Genomic DNA, 12,413 nt, shown 5'->3' on the forward strand with positions numbered 1-12,413 from the left:
AGGGCCACCAGTGTGCTGTTCCTCCTGCCTGGAATCAGCTTCCCTTCACACCCCTGGTCTCCTTTTAAAGGCCACTCCCCAAGGGCAAGGAAATGGCAAATGCCTCCCCGGCTCCTCTGTCCACTCCCGTGCTCCCATGTCCCCATGAGGCCCCAGTTCAGGCTCTTGACATTTATCTTTCCAGGTGACTTCCCCTTCCGCCATTACTGACTCGCCCACCTGACCAGAGCCCACTTCCTGCTCACTTGCTCACCTTGGTACCCAGCCCCTACCCTGGCGCGCAGCCAGCTCACCGAGCCCCGCATGAATGAACGAGCAGCAACGAGCGGATTTCTCCCCAGCTGCCCCGCAGGCCCCTGCTCCAGGCAGGTGCCCAAAGGCCTGCCCAGGGGCTCGGCAAGAACCCGAGTTAGGAAGCAAGACGGCGAGCGGACTGCACAAAGTTTTTTAAGAGGAAACTCAAAGATGCAGTGCTATTAAAAATTGATATTTCAATGAGATAATCCCTCTCCTAGGCTTTTAATTGATTGTCTAAAAAGCCTTCCTCCGTTCTTGTGCTGCTTGATTTGCAGGGACCATTAAGTTTTTTATGGAGGAGCAAACCCGGATGGAGTGGAGGGGCGGCCGCGTGGCTGATTTGACAGCAGTAACCAAGGCGCCAGGGACCGACAGCCGGCCCACAAGGGGCTGAGGTGCGGCCGTGGCCTTGGCCTGGCCCTGGGGACTGGCGGGTTGGGCCGAGTCCCTTGAGGAAGGGGAAACCCCACGCTCAGCCTGCATGCCCTGCCCCAGACCCTACCGCGTGATGGGAGGAGAGGAGCAGAGGGTGGTGGCTGTGGAGTCGGGACCCCTGGTTCCTCCCCTTCTGCCCCACGTGGGTCCTTGGCAGGGTGGGGTGAGAAGTGGACAAGGAAGAGCAGGTGAGCGGCCGGCTGGCTGGCTGGGCTCTTCTCTTCCCCTCTCCAGCCTCCATCTCCTCAGGTGTGCGGGGGTCCCAGGCTGCAGTCCAGAGGGGTGGCTCTGAAGGCGAGCACAGAACCCGGTGCCTGAGAGCGCGCAGAAGAGCCACCTGCCAGTCAGGTTTGCAAGGTCAGTGGCCCCAGAGGTGCTGCGGTGCACCAGCCATCTGTCTCCCCACCAGCCAGTCCTGCCACTCCATCAGTCTGCCCAGCAGCCAAGGTGACCCGGGGGTCCCGGGCTGGGCTGGCTGGCCTGCCTTCTTCTCCCACCTGCTCTCTGCTGCCCCAGGCCCTCAGGGAAGAGAACCTTTCCAGGCAGGGAGGCTCCAGGGCATGCAGGTGACTGAGCCGTTCCGGGGCACCCTGCCCTTCCCCGAGCCCAGCCCTCGGTCTGACGCTCTGTCGCTGCTGCCTTGAAATTGATAGGAATCTGTGAAGGGGGTCACACACCTTCGTTTTAAACTGGGCCCCACAAATTAGGTAGCTGGCCTTGCTGCCAGGGGACAGGTCTGCTTCAGGAAATGGCCAAAGACTGGGTCCCCAAGGCAGTACCCCAGGCTTGAGGTCATGGCCCCGCCCCCCAGAGGGCTGGCCTCCTCCTCACAGTTTCCCTCCTCGCCTTCTGCAGGACCTTCCACCTCTTCCCTCCAAAGAATGAGCAAAGTAGTGAAGAATGGCTTCCAGGGCACCCCTAAGTCCAGGCCCTGCAGAGGGGCTCAGAGGCATGGCAAGGGGGTCCCTAAACCCACACGTTCACAAGGCTCATCTGTTGGCTGAACAAATACTGTTCCACCCAAACAGGTCCATCTGTCGCCAGGTGGGGGCCTGGAGCCTGCGGAGGAGACAGCGCAAAGCACTTGAAACCATCTGCGGGATTCGCAAGAGCCTTTGGTCAGCAGGTTGGTGTTTTGGCTTTTTATTTTCCAGGTGCCAGATATTCAAGGGAAGGGCATTGACCTCAGGCTTTGGAAAGGCTTCCTCGATCCCTGGGAAGGTCCTCAGGTGGCAACCAGGCACAGAGCAGCAGAAGCAAAGGCGCCCTCTTAGAGATGGACCCTGAGGGCATCTCTGAGCGCCATCTCTGAGTGTGGGTGGGGATCCTTACCACACAGTGCTCACCGGCATTGTTTACAAAAGCTAAAATAGAGTCAGCGGGGCCTGAGTGACAGTGGGCTTCTCCAGGGGCACCACACACTCCGTAAAATCCACCTGGAGCACAGGGAGGGAAGAGAGAAGATCGGGCTTTGAAAACAGGGCGCCACGGGGCTCAGTGTTCTCGCAGCGTGTGTGGAAGCCTCAAGGCTGCAAGGTTAGTCCGGGGCCATCGCTTTTCTTCCTTCTTCTTAACTCTCCTGACTCCTGATCAATCACCAAGGGCTCAGGGACACTTGACTTTCTGAAAATCCTTGAGCTGTGCCCACTGCCACCACCCCTCTCCCTGCCCACCATCCCTCCCTCCTGCAAGGCCTGCCTGGCTTCCTGTCTCACTCCCCCAATCCTATGTGGGGTCTTCCCTCTATTCTCTAAGGGCAGCCAGAGGGATGTTTCTCAAAATGCAAATTAATACCTGTGACTAGCAATCTGTTACTCTCAAGATGGAGACTAACCTCCGAATTGGCCTCTGAGACCCTGCACAGCCACTCTGGCCAAGCAACACACTTTCCTCTTCCCTCTGTGCTCTGCCATGCTGGCCTCCCGCCATACTCTTCTACAGGCCAGACTGTCTACTCTGCCACAGGACCTTTGAACATGCAGTCCCCACAACCCAGGTCACCCTTCCTACCCTCTTTGCCTGTTTGATTCACTGCTGCTTTGCTCTCACCTTGAGCCACTTCCTCAGTGAACCCTTCCAGACAAGTCAGGTCTTCTTATATCTCCTCCAGTACCAGGTAGCTCTCTTCCCTCCCTCTTGGCCCTTCTCACAGTTACGTGTGCAGCTGTGGAGTACTAGGATCAATGCCTGTCACTTAAGTAGACCATGAACTGTTCAAAGGCTGGTGTTGTCCTTATAGAACACTGTGTCCTCAGTGCCTGGTGCCTGCCATGGAGTAAGTGCTCAGAAATTTCTGAATGAATCAATGAATCAGTGAATCAAGGGGGCTGGCCCAGGCCCTCAGCTCCCTTCCCTGCGGGTGGGCACGCCTGCCCGGGGAACAGCTTGCGGCACCTGCTGTTAGCGTCTCACACGTGTGCTCAGGAGGCCCCACAGGAGAAGTGCCCAGGGAGAGTCCTGTCCTGGGAGGCAGGACCAGCATGTCCTCCCAGGCCTCTTCCTGAGCCCACCTGAAGTCTGCCCTGCCCAGCCTCTGTGGGAGGAGCAGGGGGGGGGGGCGTCTCCTTCCTCTCCACTGGCTCCTCCTCCATCTCCTTTGATGTGGAGTTTCCTGGAGAGGCTGGTTTGTGTCACTGTCGAGCTGGAGGAGGGAGACAGGACAGGGCCTCATCTTAACTGGTCAAGTGACCCAGATGTCAGTGCCCCTGTACAGCCGGGGGCCAGCCTCGCACCATCGTCATTTGAAAAGAATTCACCGATCTGATGGCTGCCTCCATGTTGCCTTGGACTCATATGGCTCCAGATTTCACCTCCATCAGGTCCCGCTCTCCCACGTCTTCCCTCTTCCCAAGAGCCGACCGGGGGTGAGGGGGCAGCCCGGAGCTTGCAGGAGGCTGCGTGGGGTGGGGTGGAGGGTAACACGGACACGCTTCCCTGAACCTCGAGGCGAGGCCAAGGCCTGACAGTCTCCATGGCCACCAGTTCAACTCCCGGCATGACCGTCATCTTGGGCTGACTCTTCTACTTCCAGGGGCCTCAGTTTCTCTGACTGTGAAACGAGGACGCTCTCCCTACTCGGATTGCTGCTGGAATGTTCAGTGAGCTGGTACAGCACCCGGGGTGGACTCACACCACACCGGTGCACCGTGACGTCAGCCTCCACAAAACGGCCTCCACCAACCCCAGGTGGAACTCTAGAAAGCCAGTTTCCCCGTCCTCTGACTGTTGTCAAGGAGAAAGTCTTGGACAGGTAGCCAGGTGGGCAAAAAGCACCTCTCCAGCACTTGCTGAGCATCTTTTTAGCAAAAGCCTTGGAGCTTTTTCCACAAAAACGTGTTAACATATTTGTGCTGCTGACACCAACTTGGTCCCGGCTAACCTGCTTGATTTTCAAGGTATTTTATTTATGCGGTTTGTTCCTGGGGTTGATGGAGAAAGGTGAGGTCCTTTAAAGAAAGGCATGGAGCCAGGCGCAGCGGCGCACACCTGCAATCCCAGCAGCTCCAGAGAAAGAAAGGCGTTGAGCACATAATAGGAGATCCGTGGCCCGGATGGCGGCAGCGTGGGAGATTCTGTGATCAGGTGGGTGAAAATTCCATGGAAGCTGTTGAGGGGTTACAAATGCGGAGTAGGGTGCAGTAGAGCCAGGGTCAGCTCCAGAGAAAGGGCATCTCCTGGGAGACACCTCAGGTCCGAGGGCTCGCGGCCTGCCGAGAATCACTAATGACCAAAGTAGAGGCTCGGGACAAGAGCCGGCCAGCTCCAGACTCCAGGCCCAAGTGGACGCTCCTGCAGAGGCTGCTCCTGCTCAGCCTCACTGCTGCCATGGTCTGGGCAGGACAGGGGGTGCTGATGGCTCCAGTCAGGCAGAACTGGAATCGGCCCCAAATGCCTCCTGCGTCTGTCCTCAGGAAGCAGCCCTTGGACTTGTCTCCTCTTCGCCCACGTCCAGCAGGACAACCCTGAGCCCGACTGGCCCCCTGCAGCCAGGAGGTAATCAGAATCCAACACACAACCCTCAAGGCCACCGTCCCCACACCACCCCCAAAACAGCCTGTGGCAAGAGTGGGGGACTCATCTCATATGTTAACGAAAACAGATTTGGTACTTAAACTGTTTTTTGTTTTTACTGAAAAAGTTACATATGGTCATTGCACTAAATTTAGAAAACTAATAGGCACAAATAAATGGACATTTACTGAGGGTGACAACTAGCCAGTCTGGGGTCTGTCCCATGTGCCAGGCCCTCCAAAGGCTTCACAGATATTTCCTCATGCCAGGTGTCTTCTGGGAGGGGAGACACTCTCGCCACCAGAGTCCTCACCCCACCTCACCATGACAGAACTGAGCCCAGGAGGCAAGCCAGCCATAGAGGAAGCAGGCCTGGGTAGCTGGGTTGGTTCTAGACCCTGCGCTCTTGTTGGTTCCTTTCTGCGGTACCGGGAACCGAACCCAGGACTGGGAGCAGGCTCGGCAAGCGCTCTGCCGCTGAGCCCCAGCCCCAGCCCCAGCCCCCATGTTCTTGAGCATTGCTCTTCTCTGCCCCGATCCTCCTGGTCTTCAGAGCCCGACCGTTAAGGCAGACTGCATAGGGCTCCCTCTCCCATTTCCAGAGGGACCTAGACTCACAGAGCTGGGGTCACCTTCTTCCTTGCCTCTTCTCCCGTGCCTTGGTTTCCCCAGGTAGCACTTCGACCTGGAGGTTTCCTCTCAGTAGAGGAGGGTAGGAGAGCCGGCGAGGAGGAGGGAAGGGAACAGACCTGAGAGGCAAGATGCCCGGCTGCTCTGCTGCTTGTCCCCAGACCTGGGCACAAGCCTGGGCAAGGGCCTGGGCTGCCACGGATCCCTTGGCCTTTCCTGCATACTGCCTGGGAGGGTGCAGTGGCTCGCTCAGCTGTGGCAGCCCCGCGCTTTCTCTCAGACAAGTTGGGCCCGGAGCCAGCTCCCAGAGCAACTGGAAGCTCTGCTGGTGCTTGGGTAGGAGTAAAGCTGGTCCCCTGAGCTAGCGGGAGTGTTGGCTGAAGACTGAAGATGCCATAGAACGAATCGTCTGCCCACGAGGGCTGGGGCCTCCAGAGGGGCCTTTGGGGGCTGAGGGCCGCGTGGGCTTCCCCGGACGGCCGGCTTCCAGCTCTGCAAGCTTGAGCCAAGGGATCTAATAAAGCCAGCACAGCAGGGGACCTGGTGACCCCATCCCCACCTGACCCCAGGCCTCGATGACTGACCCTGGGGCTGAGGACCCTGCCAGTGAGCCGAGTCCTGCTGGCGCTGCCCTTCCCAGTCAGTGCTGGCACCAGGGAGGGCCACCCAGAGAGGGGCAGCCCTGGTCCCCCCTTGACTTCAAACACCAGGGCCAGGGGTTCCGAGAGGGGAAATGACTTGCCAATGGCTTCATGGACAGAAGGCCATGGGGCTGAGGCAGGGAGACACCCTCTTGTCTCCACTTCAGTGTTTCCCCAGTAATTCACAGTGGCCTCCGTCCCCTCAACCTCCACACACCCACAGACTGAATGGACACCTACAGAGTGAACTCCGAGTCCAGATGTGGACACTGGATCTTGGGAAGATCTTTTTTTAGAAAACGTTTTTAGATGTTGATGGACCTTTATTTTCCTCATTTATTTCTATGAAGTGCTGAGAATCGAACCCAGGGCCTCACACATGCTAGGCAAGCGCGCCACCCCTGAGCCGTGACCCCAGCCCAGGAAGGCTTTTCACAGTAGTAGCTCTAGAATACTTGATTTTAGGTAGAACATGAATGAAACAGTTCCATACCGAGATGTAATAGATAGAGGTAGAGAGGTAGAGATAAAAATAAAATGCTGCCATATAGATGATAGATAATATTGTGATTATATGACATATAAATATTGTGATGGATGGTATATGTATTGTGTATAGGCACGCACATGAGTGTGTGGAATCATACAGTTACATTCTGGCTTCTTTCACTTTCACTCATTACAATCATTTTGAGATTCATCTGTTTTGTTGCATTTATTGGTGGTTGGCTCCTTTGATTGCTGACTTGTGTCCCACACTGTGTGTGTACAGTCACACGCGGCCTAACAAACAATATTCCAGTCAACAATGAACTGCATTTACAATGGTGGTCCCAGAAGATGATACTGTATGGAGGTCGGGGATGTAGCTCCGTAAGAGCCCTTGCCTGACATGTGTGAGGCCCTGGGTCCAATCCCCAGCACCACCATGAAAATAAACAAATAAATAAATAGAAATAAACAGATGATATTGCCTGGTGTGGTTGCAGCCATCTCATTTGTGTAAGTGAACTCTGTGATGCTCCCGCGATGACAAAACCACCTAAGGATGCATTTCTCAGAACATATATACCCATTGCTAAGTAATGCATGACTCCATCTATAAAATCATTTTAAAATGCAAATTCAGATAGAGAGCCAGAAAGCAGAGCTGGCTGGCTGGAGGTGGGCGGGGCAGGGCGGGGCAGGCATGAGGACAGAGACTGTGAGGAGGGGACACAGCTCTGGAAGGCTCTGGAAGGAGGCACGTGTTCACCATCCGGATGGTGCTGGTGGTTTCGATGGTGTGTACCCATCCAACTGCATATTTTAAATATGTGAGGTTTATTATAGGTCAATTATACTTCAACAACAACCATAAGACCTGTGGTTTAATGGATATTAATTGCTTAATTCAAGGGCGGAGCAGGAATAGTGTTTATGGATTTTTTTTAAAAAGTGAATTGGCTATTCTGCTTCTGGGAAGATGGAGAAGGCCTGTATTATCCTCTTCCTCCCACCAAGGGCAACTGGTTATAACAATGCCGGAGGTTATATGTGAAACAACTTCAAGAGGACCCTGAGAGGTGGGGAGACAAGGGCTGGCTGGCTGAGGGACGTGGGGCTGAGCAACAGCAGGGAGGTGAGCTTCTGGGTTTCGGTTTCACCTTATGTATCGCATACTTAGAGGTGAGAAAGCTCACCACCCAGTAACGCCTACCGACAAAGACCAATCACAAACAAACAAAGCCTGCTCTCCCTAGCCAAAATATCAGGAAAGGGACATCCTGGCAACAGAGAAAATTTATAGACACCACTACTCTCCCCTGGCCAAAAAAGAAAAGAAAAGAAAAGAAAAAGAAAAAAATCTGTCCCACCTGCACCCATAGCAGCTAAAGCTGAGTGGGGACCCTAGATTTCCATGCTGGTCAATCTGTCATAACCCCTGCCACACATTCCAACCAGCTAATAACAAGGCTATCCTGCTGAGTGGCAGTGGGGCCACCTGGCCTAGCAGTCCTGGGGTGTCCTGCTTCCTCTCCTCTGGGGTGCTATCGGAAGAGACCTAGCAGAGAGTCAGGACTTTCAGACAGCCTGGTGTGGAGAGTGGTGGCTGGAGTCACAATCTCTGACTGCCTCATGGCTGCGTTTGCACTGGGAACTTCCTGTGCAAAGGTACAGGTCAAGATTGCCCAGTTGCTATGGTGACACCTGACCTGAGGTGGCTCTGGGCAAGAGCACAGAGCTATATCCATCTGGACCTTAAGCTCGGATACCAGCTCCAGGGACAGAGAATACTGAGCATAACAAGATAACCTAACATCTTGCCAGTGCTGCAGCCTTGTCTGCCTGCTCTGCAGAAACTTTCCCACAAACAACCTTTTGACAATAAAACCTATATAATAAACATGCTGAACTAGCACTGGATCATTGTTCCTCCATCAGGGGACAGTGGCCCACCTGGACCCAGCTTTCTTTCTGTTTGTCTTTTCTCAATCCCCCATTGCCCCTCACCAGTTTCTGAATTATCGGCCTTGCAGGTCGTGGCAGCCTAGGGGGGTAACAAAGCCAGCCCCACAGCGGCATCAGTGGAGAGCGTGAAGAGCTAGAACCCCGACGCCTGCCCAAAGAGGCAACCGCCTCCTCCCAGAGGCAAAGGGGAGAACTTGGACTTCTACCTTCACCTACGGTCTCCACCAGGGGCACAGCCCTTGCCCTGTGGGAGCATCTCAGAGAGAGCGGCTGAAACAGAGGCTTAAGTGATCCAGAGTCCTATGACATGATACGAAAATGTCTTACTGTTTGAAAAGCACTCATACCAAGAATCAGAAAGATCTCAAACTGAATGAAAATAATGAATTCCAACACCAAGATGATGGAAATATTAGAATTATCTGACAAAGATTTTAAAATGTCCATCGCAAAATGTTTCCATGGGTTGTTAGGAATATCACTGAAACAAATGAAAAAATAGAAAGTCTCAGCAAAGAAACAGAAGATACAAAGACACCCAAATGGAAATTTTAGAGCTGAAAAACACAATTATTGAAACTAAAATTTAGTGAATGGGTTCAACAGCAGAATAAAGGAAACAGGACCAGGTAGAGAGGTACACACCCAGAATCTCAGCAACTCAGAAATAGGAGGTGGGAGAATCACAAATTCAAGGCCAGCCTTGGCAATTTAGTGAGACCCTGTCTCAAAATTTAAAAATAGAAAGGACTGGGGATGTAACTCAGTGGTAGAGTGCTTCTGGATTAAATGCTCAGTACTGAAAAAGTGGGGAGGGGACAGAGGAAAGAATCAGTGAACTGAAAGAGAGAACCATAGGAATTGCCCAGTCTGAGCATGAGAGAAAATATACTGAAAAATGAAAATCAAAATTAGCAGAACCTCAGAGATTTGTAGGATAACAAAAATCTAACATTTGTGTCAGCAGAGTTCCCGAAAGATGCAAGAAAAGTGCCAGGTGCCATGGCACACACCTGTAATCCCAGCCACTCAGGAGGCTGAGGCAGGAGGATCACAAGTTCAACTTAGAGAGGACTTGAGCAACTTAGCAAGACCCTGTCTCAAAATAAAAAATAAAAATTGCCGGCAATGTGGCTCAGTGGTTAAGCACTCCCAGATTCAATCCCTGGAACAAAAAAAAGTAAAAAAGAAGGAAGAACTGGGGTGGGGTAGGGGAGTACTCAAAGAAATAATTGCTAAAAATTTTCCAAATATGGTAAGATCATCAATCAATTCAAGAACCTGAGCAAACTTCAAAGAGGACCACCCAAAGAAACATACTCTAAGACACATCATAATTAAACTTCAGAAAATAAAGATGAATACCTTGAAAGCAACCTTGAAAAAACAAAACAAAAAATAATACCTTTCTGACCAAGGAAACTCAGTTCCAATGACAGCAGATTTCTCACCAGAGACCATGCTGACTGGAAGGAAATGGAACACTATTTTTCAAATGTCAAAAGAAAGGAACTGTCAATCTGGAGTCCTCTGCCCTGTGAAAATGCTCTTCAGGAATGAGGAGCAAATCTAGACATTTTAAGATAAAGATCAGTTAAGACAATTTACCTATCTTAAAAAAACGATTAAAGGAAATTCTCTAAATGGAAACAAGGACAGAGGAATCTCAGATCCTCAGGAGGGATGAAAGAACATGGGAAGCACCACAGTCAATACCACAGGCTTCCCTTCCTTACCAGGAATTGTCTAGATTGTGTTGTAAGGTTGACACAAAAATTGTTACATCATCTGATGTGGTTCTAAATGTATGTAGAGGAAAATTTTAACACAATTATATCAAAAACTGGGTAAAGGAACCTAATAGGAGGTAGTATTTCTATATGTCACTCAAACTGGTAAAATGATCACACCAGTGAATTATGATATGTTACACAGTCAACATGTAACACCTAGAGCCACCATGAAACCACTCAAAAAAGGTGTATCAAATGGAATTGTATGGGCTGGAGTTGTGGCTCCGTGGCAGAGTGCTTGCCTTGCATGTGTCAGGCACTGGGGTCGATTCTCAACACTGTATATAAATAAATTAAAAATAATCTAAAAAGTTTAAAAAAAATGCAATAACTCCCAGGCAGGCAGGAAAAGAAAAACACAGAAGTAAAAAAACAGAACAAACAGAAAACAAAGATGTTAAATGGCCAAGTAAGTTCCAGCATACCAATGATTACATTAAATGCAAAGAGTCTAAATGCACAGACTAAATGATAGAAATTGACAGATTTAATTTAAAAATATGAAGCAATTATATACCCCTCTCCAAGATTTTGAATATAATTACACAGGCAGGTTGAAAATCAAAGATTGGAAAAAGATACGTTATGTAAACACTATTCAAAGGAAAACAGGAATGACTATATTAGTATCAACTAAAATAGACTTTAGAGCAAAGAAAATTTCCAGAGACAGAAAGGGATAGTATATAATTTAAAAAGGTCAACCTAGCTGGGGTCTTTGGCACAAACCTGTAATCCCGATGGCTTGAGAGGCTGAGGCAGGAGGATCATGAGTTCAAAGCCAGTCTCAGCAAAAGTGAGGCGCTAAGCAACTCAGTGAGTTTAAATAAAATACAAAATAGGGCTGGGGTTGTGGCTCAATAGTTAAGCGCCCCTGAGTTCATTCCCTGGTACCCGCCCCCCAAGAAAAGTTCAACTAAAAAAAAAAAAAAAAAAAAAAAGAGACAATCTAAAATGCATGTGTACCAGACAACAGAACTATAAAATATGTGAAATAAAAATTGAAAGAACTGGAAAGAGAAATGGACAGAGCCACTTTTAAAGTTGGAGGTAACAGCATTCCTCTCTCATCTATTGATAAGAAAATTAGAGTAAAAAAAAATCAAAAAGGATACATAGGAATAATCAGTCAACAGGGTGATATTGATACTTACAGACTATTCCACCCTAAAACAGCAGAACATACACTAAAATGGCCCATGAACATATACCAAGATAGGCCATACCCTGGACCATAAAGCAAACTTCAATAAACTTAAAAGAATAGAAATCTTACGGAGTATTCTTTTTGTTCACAGTAGAATCAAATTATAAATTGGTTATACAGACATAACAGGAAAATCTCCAAATACTTGGAAATTAAATGGTACATTTCTAAATGACCCCGGGAATTAAAAGGAAGGAATTAAAGGAAATTTTAAAATACTGTTAATCAAATAAAAATGAAAGTAAGCCAGGCATGGTAGTGCACACTTATAAATCCCAGTGACTCGGGAGGCTGAGATAGGAGGATCACCAGCTTGAGGCCAGCCTCAGTAATTTAGCAAGACTCTGTCCAAAATTAAATAAATAAATAAATAAATAAATAAATAAATAAAAAGGGATGGAGCTCTGTGGTACAGCACCCGTGGATTCAATCCCCAGTACAAAAAAAAAAAAAAGTTAAACATTAAATTTTGTGGGATCCACCTAAAGCAGGGCTAAAAGGGAATTTTATTGCACTAAGTGCATATGTTACAAAAAAGGAAAAACCTCAAATCTATAATCTAAGATCCCACCTCCAGAGCCAAGAGAAAGAAGAGCAAGCAGAGGAAGGATATAATAAAGATAAGAGCAGAAGTCAATGAATTATTTTTAAATGGAGAAAATCAATGAAATAAAAGAGTTGGTTCTTTGAAAAGATCAATAAAATCGACAAACCTCTAGCAAGGCTGACAGAGAAGAGAGAGAAGGTGAGAGAAGACTCAGATTGCCCGGATCAGGAAGGAACCAGGAAGGTCGCCACAGACTTGCAGACACGAGAAGTTGTTAAGAGGAGAACGTCTCGTGCAGCACAGGAATCAGACGATGTCAATGAAAAAGACCACTTTCCCCAAAACACAGACTCCGACCCCTGTGACACAGATCATCTGAATGGCCTAATCACGGCTAAGGA

The sequence above is a fragment of the Sciurus carolinensis genome, chromosome 16, assembly GCF_902686445.1.
Source record: "Sciurus carolinensis chromosome 16, mSciCar1.2, whole genome shotgun sequence".
In the NCBI taxonomy this organism is placed as follows: domain Eukaryota; kingdom Metazoa; phylum Chordata; class Mammalia; order Rodentia; family Sciuridae; genus Sciurus; species Sciurus carolinensis.